We start from the raw sequence: 15,879 nt of genomic DNA on the forward strand, positions 1-15,879 counted from the left end.
AAGGCACACCTGAAACATACTGCTTCTTTGTGTAACATCATGGGAAAGTCTAAATAAATCAGCCAAGATATTAAATTGTGGACTTTGACAAGTCTGGTTCATCCTTGGGTGCAATTTCCAAAAACCTATAGGTGCCTTGTTTATCAGTCCAAACAATTCTATGCAAGTGGAAACAAGATATGACTGTCCGGCCATCAGATCGCTCAGGAGGGAGACGGGTTCTGTGTCCCTGAGATGGACCCAAGTCACACAATGTAAGGGGCGATGGGACCAAATACTAATGAAATTCATGGAAACTTTTGACTTTGCAGAAAGTATTAAAAATCCCTTAAATATCTTTATCTATCAAATATCGACCTCATATCTATCATCTATCTTTCTAGTCTCATATCTATCTATATCGTAATTATGTACCTTCTATCTATCACATATTTAAAATATCAAAAATTGAGGCAGCACTCCCAAGTAAAGTGAAAAAATGGAAGGGTTTATTCACAAACCGGCGACGTTTCGGTGTTTATCACCTTTTTCAAGCAATCCGAAAAGTTTCACCATTATGTTCAAAGGTCTCACCCCACTCAGTCAGGATTATGGGGCACAACACGCAAGGGCAGCTTCCCCTGCCGCGCTTGTGTAAACTGCTCCTACATGCACAAGGGTGAGACCTTTGAACATAATGGTGAAACTTTTCGGATTAGACATTATCTTAATTGTAATAGTGATCATGTTATTTACTTGCTGAAATGCCCGTGCGGGCTTGGCATATGTTGGGGAGACGACATTAGAATTTAAAATTCGCTTCACTCAACATAGATATACCATCAGAAAGGCCAGACAGGATCTTCCAGTCTCTAAACATTTCTAGGATTGTGGACACATGGAAACACAATTAAAATTCACATTAATAGACCATGTACCCAAACTACTGGTGGTAATAGGGAGAAAGTTCTACGCAAGAAGGAGCTACAATGGATATATAGGCTGAACACCCTGAAACCTCATGGTCTCAATGTAGATTTTAATCTGGGATCAATTATGTAAATACATCCTCTATGTGAATATACCCTCTATTCTGCAATACCTTATGTTCTCATCATCTGATTGACATTGAAAGATACAATATGTCTTAAAGGAATTCTTTCATTCATGTGATTTTAACACTTTTTCTCTATTTTTTAGATCATTATCACATCATATGCACTGTCACTTGCACTTGAAGATTGATTTATGCACTGGCGTCTCATCTGGGCCACAACTGGGATTCTGCAATATTGTACTTCGGCACTGACAATGGGTCGTATGTATGTGGGGTGTACATCCTATATATGGGACCGAAATGTCACAGTTGTTGTGGGCTTATACTCGCACTATGTGGGTGCTCGTTCTCACTTCTTAGTGACCTCGTAAGCACCATATACATTTGTGCCTGTGTTCTGGCATCAGCGGGCACTCATGCCAAGCTGTCTGCCAGCTCCGCCCACATGCCGCGACCAGGTCTCTTAATTTATACACACCTTCACACACTGGTCTATAAGACACTCTATATAAGCGTTACTACTTTACACTAGACCCGATATTGCCAGATACTTACGTGTACATACATATCGCGGTTCCCACATCCAATATGGCCACCATTCACTCCGGAGTTGATTCTGCGCATGCGCATATGACATGGACTTCCGGTCATGCGCAATGGAGTTACACAAACGCGAACAAGTACTTTGTCGCCATTACTAAGTTAGTGAGCCGCCGGACATTTATATCTAATCCTGCACCATTAATCATACACAAGGTATCATGTGATAAGATTTAATAATTTTTATGAATTAAACCAGCACTAGCACTTTAACTTTTCTGATTATGATTGTATTTGCACATGTATGTATGATGTCATTATTGTAAACCCTCCCACTTGAGGGTATATAAGTTTGTCCATTTGTATCCACACATTGCTTGAAAAAGGTGATAAACACCGAAACGTCGCCGGTTTGTGAATAAACCCTTCCATTTTTTCACTTTACTTGGGAGTGCTGCCTCAATTTTTGATATTTTGTACATGCGAGTCTTCTACCAGGACTGGTGAGTCTTTGCACCCCCCCCCTTTTTAGGGGCTCATATATGACACTGTGCTGCTGTGGACTTTCTTTTTCTATCACATATTTAGCTACTTTCTGTCTATAATCTGCAGATATAACCTGTAAGATCCCTCAGTCTTGGCTGAGTCTTTAGACCTGACATCTTGGATGTGTCATATCCCTCGGGATGATCCGGCCTGTAATCACATTCCCCGGAGCTTGTACTGTGGGTTATTTCCTTCCTTACACATTCCCGTCATTGACATGTGTAACATATCCTATGCTAGTACAGCAGGGGGCGCTATAATGCTCAGTAATATCTACATACAGGAACTTCTAATTAATAATGAGATATCAGATCAGATCTAATCTTAGGACAATGTGTTACCTCCTCCCCCCCCCCCCCACCAGAGGGCAAACATGCAGAATGTTCCATTAAAAATGTATCTATATTATGTTTTTATTTGCCCCTCCCACTTATTTAGGACCCTCCCCGTGTCTTGTGTATCCTCTCCTCTGGTCGGTTCCCTCTTCTTATCGGATTGCATTCTCATGACTATGTTTCTGTAGCTCATTCCTACCCATGACTGTGAATCTGTGCTGAAGCCCCCGACCTAGGGCCTGATACCCCCAACCTTGTCCCTAACATTCCTGGTACTTCACACCAGATTTTCTGCCACCAGGACCATTCCAAGAGGTAGTGACCTGGTAACCGAGCTGCAGATCTCTCCATAAGGGTTAAAGGAGAAAAAACAAGGGGGTCTCTTATACATGGCCTCAGGTTAGGTTCAGAGCCGCCATAGGGAGGGGGGAATACTGTGACTCCAAGCGTGGGCCTGGATAGTTTTACAATGCAAAGGGGCCCATAGGAGTCACAGCACGAGGACTGTGCCCTGCGCAGGGCCGGCGCTATGGGTAGGCAAAGGTGGCAATTGCCCAGGGCCCCAGGGAGAAAGGGGAGAATCTCTTCTTTCAAATGAATCTTGAATTTTGTTTCTAGGTGCTATGGATCCAGAGATATTCAGGTTTAAACAGGGCCGGCGCTATGGGTAGGCAAAGGTGGCAATTGCCCAGGGCCCCAGGGAGAAAGGGGAGAATCTCTTCTTTCAAATGAATCTTGAATTGTGTCTCTAGGTGCCCTGGATCCAGAGATATTCAGGTTTAAAGTGAGAATATCAGGTGCCATTTTTATATATAAAAATCACTCCCATGGCAGTTTAACAGTTAATATCTCCGTTTTCCTACATTTTAGAAACATATTTAGATTCATATAAAAGAGGAGACTCTCTTCTTTCATAGGAAAAAAGAAGTAAGGTTCTATGTGTCACAGAGCCAGAGATACAGCCCTCTGAAATTAACCCCCCCCCCCCCCAATCCAGATTCTTAGCCATTAGGCTTCAGGGAGAATTTGCTGTACACAGGAGCTGCTGCACCTCACAGATAATGGAAATATTCACTTTATATGTTACTACATTTTGAGAAGGGATAATATCAACTAATATTAATGTTATTAGACCTTCTCTATGCAGAACTATCTAAGAACACACTTTGGGCCACATGTATCAAGCTTTTTTTCTGTTGTTTTTACGCCTCTTCATTCAGGCGCACCGTTTTTGTGCCATTTTTGTGACTAAACGCCAAACTAGCTGCGCAGCAAAAATAACCAGCTTTCCGTCATCTATCTTACCAATCCAGATGTTTTGCTGCGCCTAATGATATTCATCACTTGCAACGCTTTCATTTAGGCGCAAAAACGGGCGCAAAAACACTCCAGCCCGAAGGTGGCGTTATCTGAGAAGAAAGCACTGAGCCCCTTTGCAGAACAGCTCATTTCTAGCAGCAAAGCTCATCCAGACACTGCAGACACTAGAACAGATAATACAGACACTGCAGACACTAGTACAGATAATACAGACACTGCAGACACTAGAACAGATCATACAGACATGAGATACTCTGCAGACAGGAGCTGCAGACTCTATTTACAGTTCATCACCTTCTATTTACAAAACATTCTGCAGAATCCTGAGCTCACAGCAAGAGAGAAGAGAACGTTACAGAATGTTGCACATAGTACTGACAAGAGTCCCCCGTGTAATTCTGCAGAGTATCACCAGTGTGTCTAAGGGGGATACTGTGCAGAATTACAGGGGTGCAGCAGGAGACCAGCACTGGGGGATCCCCTTCAGGAGAAGCCACTGCTGAGGAGGTCGTTGGGTCTCACACACCTGGGTGCTGTTGTGAGTGTTATCTTCATGCTCAGCTGTGGGAGAAGCAGAGAGGAGCTTGTAGCAGGATCACATGTAAGTGCCCGAATCTAACATTGCGCCTAAACTGCGCTAAAATTGCGCCTAAACTGTGTTAAAGTAAAGTGATTAATAAGAGACAGGAAATTAACTTATCACAGATGGTTGTAGCTTGTGATAATTCTGGAAAACAGTGCGACAGTACACAGGCGCAACTACTACACTTAGGCGCACAAAAGTGATAAATGTGGCCCTTTCTCTCTTATTCCCTTTTATTTTGTGATAGTTATTTTTTGTTGGGAAAATTGACTGATACGATGAACATTCAATCCTCTTCGCCTAATGTGACTACACCGCGACCAGAACATGTCCATAAAGTTATATGTAACACCAAAACCACACACATGTCCTGGAATAAAGTTTTTATTTCCCACCATCCTCCATTATTTACACCCATGTTATGACGTTCTCACTCTCATTCTTATGAAGCGCGGAGGGATCTGTTATTGTGCAGCTAATACAATGGCGCACATCTAAACGTGACTTTTATTATCGCATTAGAGAGGTTTATGGATATATAGTTATGTATTTGGGTTACCATTGTGTAAGGAGCATACAATGATAGATCTGTGTGAATTTTCTGCAGTTTCCTTTGCTGCATATTTTGGTGAATATACACATGTGGGGTCTGTATCATCTCCTCTCATCTTACTGTTTTAGGAAAGTAGATTTGCTTTATATAAGTATTCTGGATTTGTACATATTTTAGAGGAAATTTTGAATGTTAATTGCCAAATGCGTCACCTGGTTGTCTGCTTTCAAAATTATATAGGTTTTATGGCGCCTTTACTTTTTATTCTGTTTTATTGATATATTTTGCAGGTTGTGACTATCTAAAAATGTCTACCGTATATTCCGGCGTATAAGACGACCTGGTGTATAAGACGACCCCCCTACTTTCCTGTTTAAAATATAGAGTTTAAGATATATTCGCCGTATAAGACTACCCCTTTTCCAACGCATACAAAACACCGGTAAAAATTTTAAAAAAAACAGATTTGAATTTAACATGGTCCTTTTTTTAATGTAAATTCCTATGGCATGCAGGTATATAGCAGGAAAACTGTCACTCATAAACATAAGGCATACAACAACAACATTACCATTACAGCACTGCCCCCAGTAGTATACAGCACAGCCCCCAGTAGTATACAGCACAGCCCCTAGTAGTATACAGCACAGCCCCTAGTAGTATACAGCACAGCCCCCAGTAGTATACAGCACAGCCCCTAGTAGTATACAGCACAGCCCCTAGTAGTATACAGCACAGCCCCCAGTAGTATACAGCACTGCCCCCAGTAGTATACAGCACTGCCCCCAGTAGTATACAGCACTGCCCCCAGTGGTATACAGCACAGCCCCCAGTGGTATACAGCACAGCCCCCAGTAGTATACAGCACAGCCCCCACTGGTATACAGCACAGCCCCCAGTAGTATACAGCACAGCCCCCAGTAGTATACAGCACAGCCTCCAGTAGTATACAGCACAGCCCCCAGTAGTATACAGCACAGCCCCCAGTAGTATACAGCCCAGCCCAGCATTAAAAAAAAAAAAAAAACTTATATACTCACCCCCCGATGTCCGCGCGGCTCATCTTCAGTGTTCCGCGCCGTCTTCTTTCTTCTGCCGGGCGCCGCCATTGATCTTCCCCGGCAGGCGCCTAGTATGACGCGCCGCTGCTGACGTCATACTAGGCGCCGTCCCGGGGAAAAGCATGGCGGGACCCAGCAGAAGAAAGAAGACGGCGCGGAAAACTGAAGACTGAAGACATCGGGGCCAACGGAGGGTGAGTATGCGCCCCAATGTCTTTTTGAGGCTGCCGCAAGCTTTTTGAGGCTGCCGGCAGCCATCGCTGTGCAAACACCCGCGATCGGTGTTTGAAGATTTTTCTGTCTTCAAAAGTCGTCTTATACGCCGGTATATACGGTAGTTGAAAAGCAGATATCTAGTTATTACAGTTTTAGTGATATTATGTGGATTTTTTTTATGTGAACATATCAATAGGGCACATTTGTGAACTCTACAAATGTCCAGGTATTTCATTTAGGAGATGTGAAGGTAAACATTTTCTGTTTGGATCAAATTTTTTGCCATCAAAGTCAAATTTTAAGTATTTTTAATAAAATGTTTCAATTTGAATCAAAATTGCATGAAGGCGCCTATGTCTATAAAATCTTTGATGCAATTTTGAAAATGGGGCAAGTGTCTGCTTTCAGAAAATATCGGTCCCTCTCCCCAATGGGCCTCACAGTCTAATCAACCTACCAGTAATTTTTTGGAGTGTGGGAGGAAACCGGAGGACCCGGAGGAAACCCACGCAGACACAGAGAGAACATACAAAATCTTTGCAGATGTTGACCAGCGCTGCAAGGCTGTAGTGCTAACCACTGAGCCACCATGCTGCCCATAAATCTCCCTGTCCTTTATCTATCTCCTATAAAATTCTCCCATATTACAGTTTGTTTTACCATACTAAAGGAGCCTCTTGCTGATTGTGACTGGTCATAAAATAGTTTTATTTTGGGGCCCCATTTTTAGTTTTGCCCAGGGCCCCACTTTGTCTAGAACCGGCCCTGGCCCTGCGGAAGCTGCAGCGAGGCAATGGAAGCTCAAGAGGAGCAGAGCAGGAGCAGTGGCCGCACCTATCACCCTCTCCTCCAGGTGGCAGTATCACACAGTGCCTTGTCTCCTACCCGACAGCATGGAGGACCAGTCTAGGAGGACTAAGGGGAAGTTAAGTCCACCTTGACTTCAGTGTTACCCTCTCCTCCTTCCTGACTTTATACAACCAATTTACAGCTCACTTTAAAGTTGATTTTCTGGGTGGTGCCACCACCCTGGACCATGAATGAAACAAAAACTGAAAGGTGTCACGCTGCCTGACAATATACAAGTAATGATTTATTGGGACAATTTATGATGACAGGTTCCCTTTAAATATTTATATACAATATGGTATAGTGAGGGCTTTACTATTCTATTGCCTGGTGATCCCGCTGGAGTGGACATTGCAGGCCTGATCAATCTGTGTGAGCAGTAACTCAGAGACCCAGCTTTTCTAGAGAGAATAATCCAGCTTTCCTATGTGATCTCTACTTATCCTCCTTTTTAAGCCTTAATGAAGGAACCAGAATTATTTTGCAGTTTCTAGGCCCACTCATAGATCTGTACTGAAAGGGTTGTCAAACCAACCAGGTAGGACCAATTATTATTATATTAACCAATGATGTGGCTGTATGGTAAACTGGAGTGTGATTGGAGAGCTGCTACCACCTGACTGGTCGGAGTATAAAACCCCAGGGAGTGCACATGGCCTTTGCCAGGCAGCAGTCGGACCTCCGTGTCAGGTCTTAGTCTTCAGAGTCAGAGTGAACAGAGAGACAATGGGGCTTATTTACTAAGGGTCCGCGGACGCACTTTCGTCGGACTTCCCACCGTTTTGGGGGTTTTATGCGGCTCTGACAGGTATTTAACAGGGGATTGTGTTTGATCCCTGGATACGGCTGTCACCACCACGGGCTCCCCCATCCATCACCCAGGGACTGATCCTACAGACACCTCAGGGGTTGCCCCAGGGAGAACCAGTACATCAGCCTCTCCCTCCATATTTCTTGCACACACCACCTGCTGGAGAGCTGCCAGGCTGTAGGACAGTCCTCCGGTCCCCATACCAAGCACCGTGACCACAGAGTGCCTAGGCCACAACCGCCAGCCACTCCGGTATTCCGGGGTCCCAACTGTCTCCAGGCCCCAAGAAAAGGCTAGGCCCCGGTGGGGGTGTTCACCTGTAATGGTTTTGCACCGCTCACTCCTCTTATATTAGCCACCACACCATTACCCACATCACTTGTCCGGCACTAGGGACAAGGGGTCCCCCTTAGAGAGCATTGCTCAGAGCGGACCCCTTGTCACACTTCTCTCCCCCGATGTTATTTCACTTTACTTGGTATTTAGTAACAGGCGCCGCTGATCTTCACTTCTTCTAATTCGGGGACATTACTGTTCTGCTCCGTACTGAATGACTCTGTCTGGGAGGTTGGAGGTAGAGATGAGGCGCTGGCCACGAGGCATCTTGTGGTTCAGATGGTACATTGGGGTTTTTTGGATAAATGATGAATAATGAAACCATCGGAGCCGTCAATGGGGGAAGTTCTGTCTGGTGACTTCTCTGTATGACTGCGCTCCCACACATAACATCAGCCCTGTACATGTGAGGAAGGAGCTGGTGGTGTCTCGGGGGACATCCCATCCCATCCATGGTGTGAATCCTGCTCTATCACCTCCGGATCAGATATTAGGATAATCAGGTCAATATCTGTGAATTCCAAAGATGACAAGTTAACAGTTAATATTTCTTGGATGAGACCCCACTGCGTCCCCCTGTCAAAAACAAAGTCATCAATGGGGGGGGGGGGGAGCACCTGCTTGTGTATAGGAGCCCTTCCAGCTCCTGCATTAGGCATAATACAATGCAGGGGTGTACCTACACTAGTAACAGCCATAGCAGCTGCTAAGGGGCCCGCAGTGTCAGGGGCCCCGTCATCCGACCTGACACTAAAGAATGGAGCCTGTGCACCATTATACATTGTATAGTATAATATGTACAGTGCTCAAGGGAACAGTCACATAACACATCCTACATCTGAATGAATGAAATATTCTCATTGTATATTGTGAGCCAGTCCATCGCTTCAACGCCTTCATCTCCAGCCACACGAGGTCCAGCATTGTCCTGCACTAGAAGAAACCCAGGGCCAACCGCACCAGCACATGGTCTCACAAGGGTCTGAGGATCTCATCTCATTACCTAATGGCGGTCAGGCTACCTCTGGCGAGCACATGGGGGGCTGTGCAGCCCCCAACACCATTACTGACCCACTGCCAAACAGGTCACGCTGAAGGATGTTGCAGGCAGCAGATCGCTCCCCACGGCGTCTCCAGACTCTGTGTGATCCTGCTCTCATCTGTGAAGAGCACAGGGGCCAGGGGTGACTTTACCAATCCTGATGTTGGTTGGGGTCCTGCCTCCCCTGGTTGAGACCCTGATATAATGTATAATGTGTTCCGAGAGAGGAAGTCCCTGAGGTTCCAGAGACTCATCTTACTCCGACTTCTAGGAAGTGGAGACAATGCAGGGAACTCACTGAAGATAAGAGCATGAGAGGAGACCAAGAGGACAGAGAGGTGTGTAATCATAACACCGACACCCACAGCACCCGTAACACTGACACCCACAGCCCCCCATAACACTGACACCCACAGCCCCCATAACACTGACACCCACAGCCCCCCATAACACTGACACCCACAGCCCCCATAACACCGACACCCACAGCCCCCCATAACACCGACACCCACAGCCCCCATAACACCGACACCCACAGCCCCCCATAACACCGACACCCACAGCTCCCATAACACCGACACCCACAGCCCCCCATAACACTGACACCCACAGCCCCCATAACACCGACACCCACAGCCCCCCATAACACCGACACCCACAGCCCCCATAACACTGACACCCTCAACACCCCATAACACTGACACCCACAGCCCCCCATAACACCGACACCCACAGCCCCCCCATAACACTGACACCCACAGCCCCCATAACACTGACACCCACAGCCCCCCCATAACACTGACACCCACAGCCCCCCCATAACACTGACACCCACAGCCCCCCCATAACACTGACACCCACAGCCCCCCCATAACACTGACACCCACAGCCCCCCCATAACACTGACACCCACAGCCCCCCATAACACTGACACCCACAGCCCCCCATAACACTGACACCCACAGCCCCCCATAACACCGACACCCACAGCCCCCCCATAACACTGACACCCACAGCCCCCCATAACACTGACACCCACAGCCCCCCATAACACTGACACCCACAGCCCCCCATAACACCGACACCCACAGCTCCCATAACACCGACACCCACAGCCCCCCATAACACTGACACCCACAGCCCCCATAACACCGACACCCACAGCCCCCCATAACACCGACACCCACAGCCCCCATAACACTGACACCCTCAACACCCCATAACACTGACACCCACAGCCCCCCATAACACCGACACCCACAGCCCCCCCATAACACTGACACCCACAGCCCCCCATAACACTGACACCCACAGCCCCACATAACACTGACACCCACAGCCCCACATAACACTGACACCCACAGCCCCCCATAACACTGACACCCACAGCCCCACATAACACTGACACCCACAGCCCCCCATAACACTGACACCCACAGCCCCCCATAACACCGACACCCACAGCCCCACATAACACCGACACCCAGGGCCGGCTCCAGGTTTCAGTGGGCCCCTGGGCGATAGAGCCTCAGTGGGCCCCTTAACAGTGAACTCATGTGGCGGCATGAGCCTGCCACCTGAGCTCAGACAAAATCAGATATTTCAATTACATAGGCAACAAGGATGCCGTTGCTGATGTAATTACATTTTCTGATCAGGGGCAGAGGCTCCATAGCAGACCATTAAAAACACATGCATGTTTTTACACTATCACAATCATTTTTACACACATACAGTATATACACAACAAATTTACAACATATACAACATACATACACACGTATCCAGTATGTACAGCATATATACGCACACATCCAATATATACAGCATACAAACACGCATCCAGTATAAACAATATACACATGCATACAGTATAAACAACATAAACACGCATGAATATACAGCATATATACACACACGCATCCAGTATATAGAGCATAGATATACAGCATATATACATAACACATACGCACAGATATACAGCAGCTAAACACATAAACAGCTATATAGAGCAGCTATACACATAAACACATATACAGCAGCTATACACACAAACACATATACAGAAGCTATACACACAAACACATATACAGAAGCTATACACACAAACATATATACAGAAGCTATACACACAAACATATATACAGAAGCTATACACACAAACATATATACAGAAGCTATACACACAAACACATATACAGAAGCTATACACACAAACACATATACAGAAGCTATACACACAAACATATATACAGAAGCTATACACACAAACATATATACAGAAGCTATACACACAAACATATGTACAGAAGCTATACACACAGATATACAGAAGCTATACACACAGATATACAGAAGCTATACACACACAAACATATATACAGAAGCTATACACATAAACAGTTATACAGCAGCTATACACACAAACACATATACAGCTTATATACACACACAAACATATATACAGAAGCTATACACACAGATATACAGAAGCTATACACACAGATATACAGAAGCTATACACACAGATATACAGCAGCTATACACATAAACATATATATAGCTTATATACACACACAAACATATATACAGCAGCTATACACATAAACATATATACAGCTTATATACACACACAAACACATAGATACACATTTACATATGTAGCAATACTCACCCCAGCTGGATGTGGTGGCAGGGTCAGGAAGGAGACAGCATAGGAGAAGGTGGACAGGCACGCGGACCGGGTAAGGCCAGACATGACGCGCACAGGACGGGCCCGACGTAAGCCGCGCAGACCGGACGAGAGACGCGAAGGCCGGGCCAGACGAGAGACGCCCAGGCCGGGCTGGAAGCGAGGCGCGCTGGGCAGGCAGGACTCGAGGTGCGTGGGCCGGGCCAGATGAGAGGCGTGCGATGCGCCATGCCACATGTGAGGTGGGCAGGGCAGGCCAAGCTCCTTCAGGAGCAGTCAGGAGAGGTAAAGGGAGGGGCTGAGAGTGCATGGAATTATACTTTGCCCCCGGGGCCCTCCCACTACCTCTCCGCCCACCTCCTATGAAGCCTGCAATCAGGGGAGGTAGTGGGACGGGCCCGGGAGCATGTAATACAGCTATATTTGTTACGCCACTGTTTCTGCTCGATCGTCACGGTGGGCCCCTTTGGAGCTCTGGGGCCCCGGCACTTGCCCAGGTCAGCCGGGTGCTGACGCCGGCCCTGCCGACACCCACAGCCCCCCATAACACCGACACCCACAGCCCCCATAACACTGACACCCACAGCCCCCCATAACACTGACACCCACAGCCCCCCATAACACTGACACCCACAGCCCCCATAACACTGACACCCACAGCCCCCATAACACTGACACCCACAGCCCCCCATAACACTGACACCCACAGCCCCCATAACACTGACACCCACAGCCCCCATAACACTGACACCCACAGCCCCCCATAACACTGACACCCACAGCCCCCATAACACTGACACCCACAGCCCCCCATAACACTGACACCCACAGCCTCCATAATACTGACACTCACAGCCCCCCATAACACTGACACCCACAGCCCCCATAACCCAGACACCCACAGCCCCCCCATAACACCGACACCCACAGCCCCCCATAACACCGACACCCACAGCCCCCCATAACACCGACACCCACAGCCCCCCATAACACTGACACCCACAGCCCGCATAACACTGACACCCACAGCCTCCATAATACTGACACTCACAGCCCCCATAACACTGACACCCACAGCCCCCCATAACACCGACACCCACAGCCCCCCATAACACTGACACCCACAGCCCCCATAACCCAGACACCCACAGCCCCCCATAACACTGACACCCACAGCCCCCCCATAACACTGACACCCACAGTGCCCCCTTGGGCTGGGTGTGGTACTGCAGTACTGGGTCTGGCTGGGACACGTTGCGGGGGGTGACAGGTGACACCGGCAGAACCTGAACCCGTCCCAGATTATCAGATATTTATCAACTGGTTCATCGAGATTCTTGTAGAGATTTCTATATGTGGGAGTCTGTATACTGTATATAGGCTGTATACTCCTACACCCCCGTATACAGGTCACATGGGGGCTGCTGTATATGTGGGAGTCTGTATACTGTATATACGCTGTATACTCCTACACCCCCGTATACAGGTCACATGGGGGCTGCTGTATATGTGGGAGTCTTCTCCTGTATATAGGCTGTATACTCCTACACCCCCGTATACAGGTCACATGGGGGCTGCTGTATATGTGGGAGTCTTCTCCTGTATATAGGCTGTATACTCCTCCACCCCCGTATACAGGTCACATGGGGGCTGCTGTATATGTGGGAGTCTTATACTGTATATAGGCTGTATACTCCTACACCCCCGTATACAGGTCACATGGGGGCTGCTGTATATGTGGGAGTCTTATACTGTATACGCTGTATACTCCTCCACCCCCGTATACAGGTCACATGGGGGCTGCTGTATATGTGGGAGTCTTATACTGTATATACGGTGTATACTCCTCCACCCCCGTATACAGGTCACATGGGGGCTGCTGTATATGTGGGAGTCTTATACTGTATATACACTGTATACTCCTACACCCCCGTATACAGGTCACATGGGGGCTGCTGTATATGTGGGAGTCTTCTCCTGTATATAGGCTGTATACTCCTACACCCCCGTATACAGGTCACATGGGCTCTGCTGTATATGTGGGAGTCTTCTCCCGTATACAGGTCACATGGGGGCTGCTGTATATGTGGGAGTCTTCTCCTGTATATAGGCTGTATACTCCTACACCCCCGTATACAGGTCACATGGGGGCTGCTGTATATGTGGGAGTCTTCTCCTGTATATAGGCTGTATACTCCTCCACCCCCGTATACAGGTCACATGGGGGCTGCTGTATATGTGGGAGTCTTCTCCTGTATATAGGCTGTATACTCCTCCACCCCCGTATACAGGTCACATGGGGGCTGCTGTATATGTGGGAGTCTTATACTGTATATAGGCTGTATACTCCTCCACCCCCGTATACAGGTCACATGGGGGCTGCTGTATATGTGGGAGTCTTCTCCTGTATATACGGTGTATACTCCTCCACCCCCGTATACAGGTCACATGGGCTCTGCTGTATATGTGGGAGTCTTCTCCTGTATATAGGCTGTATACTCCTCCACCCCCGTATACAGGTCACATGGGGGCTGCTGTATATGTGGGAGTCTTATACTGTATATACGCTGTATACTCCTACACCCCTGTATACAGGTCACATGGGGGGTGCTGTATATGTGGGAGTCTTATACTGTATACGCTGTATACTCCTCCACCCCCGTATACAGGTCACATGGGGGCTGCTGTATATGTGGGAGTCTTATACTGTATATACGCTGTATACTCCTACACCCCCGTATACAGGTCACATGGGGGCTGCTGTATATGTGGGAGTATTCTCCTGTATATAGGCTGTATACTCCTCCACCCCCGTATACAGGTCACATGGGGGCTGCTGTATATGTGGGAGTCTTCTCCTGTATATAGGCTGTATACTCCTCCACCCCCGTATACAGGTCACATGGGGGCTGCTGTATATGTGGGAGTCTTATACTGTATACGCTGTATACTCCTCCACCCCCGTATACAGGTCACATGGGGGCTGCTGTATATGTGGGAGTCTTCTCCTGTATATAGGCTGTATACTCCTACACCCCTGTATACAGGTCACATGGGGGCTGCTGTATATGTGGGAGTCTGTATACTGTATATACGCTGTATACTCCTCCACCCCCGTATACAGGTCACATGGGGGCTGCTGTATATGTGGGAGTCTTATACTGTATATACGCTGTATACTCCTACACCCCCGTATACAGGTCACATGGGGGCTGCTGTATATGTGGGAGTCTTATACTGTATACGCTGTATACTCCTCCACCCCCGTATACAGGTCACATGGGGGCTGCTGTATATGTGGGAGTCTTCTCCTGTATATAGGCTGTATACTCCTCCACCCCCGTATACAGGTCACATGGGGGCTGCTGTATATGTGGGAGTCTTCTCCTGTATATAGGCTGTATACTCCTACACCCCTGTATACAGGTCACATGGGGGCTGCTGTATATGTGGGAGTCTTCTCCTGTATATAGGCTGTATACTCCTCCACCCCCGTATACTGGTCACATGGGGGCTGCTGTATATGTGGGAGTCTTCTCCTGTATATAGGCTGTATACTCCTCCACCCCCGTATACAGGTCACATGGGGGCTGCTGTATATGTGGGAGTCTTCTCCTGTATATAGGCTGTATACTCCTCCACCCCCGTATACAGGTCACATGGGGGCTGCTATATATGTGGGAGTCTTCTCCTGTATATAGGCTGTATACTCCTCCACCCCCGTATACAGGTCACATGGGGGCTGCTGTATATGTGGGAGTCTGTATACTGTATACGCTGTATACTCCTCCACCCCCGTATACAGGTCACATGGGGGCTGCTGTATATGTGGGAGTCTTATACTGTATATAGGCTGTATACTCCTCCACCCCCGTATACAGGTCACATGGGCTCTGCTGTATATGTGGGAGTCTTCTCCTGTATATAGGCTGTATACTCCTCCACCCCTGTATACAGGT

Source organism: Engystomops pustulosus, chromosome 4 (genome assembly GCF_040894005.1).
Source record: "Engystomops pustulosus chromosome 4, aEngPut4.maternal, whole genome shotgun sequence".
NCBI lineage: Eukaryota > Metazoa > Chordata > Amphibia > Anura > Leptodactylidae > Engystomops > Engystomops pustulosus.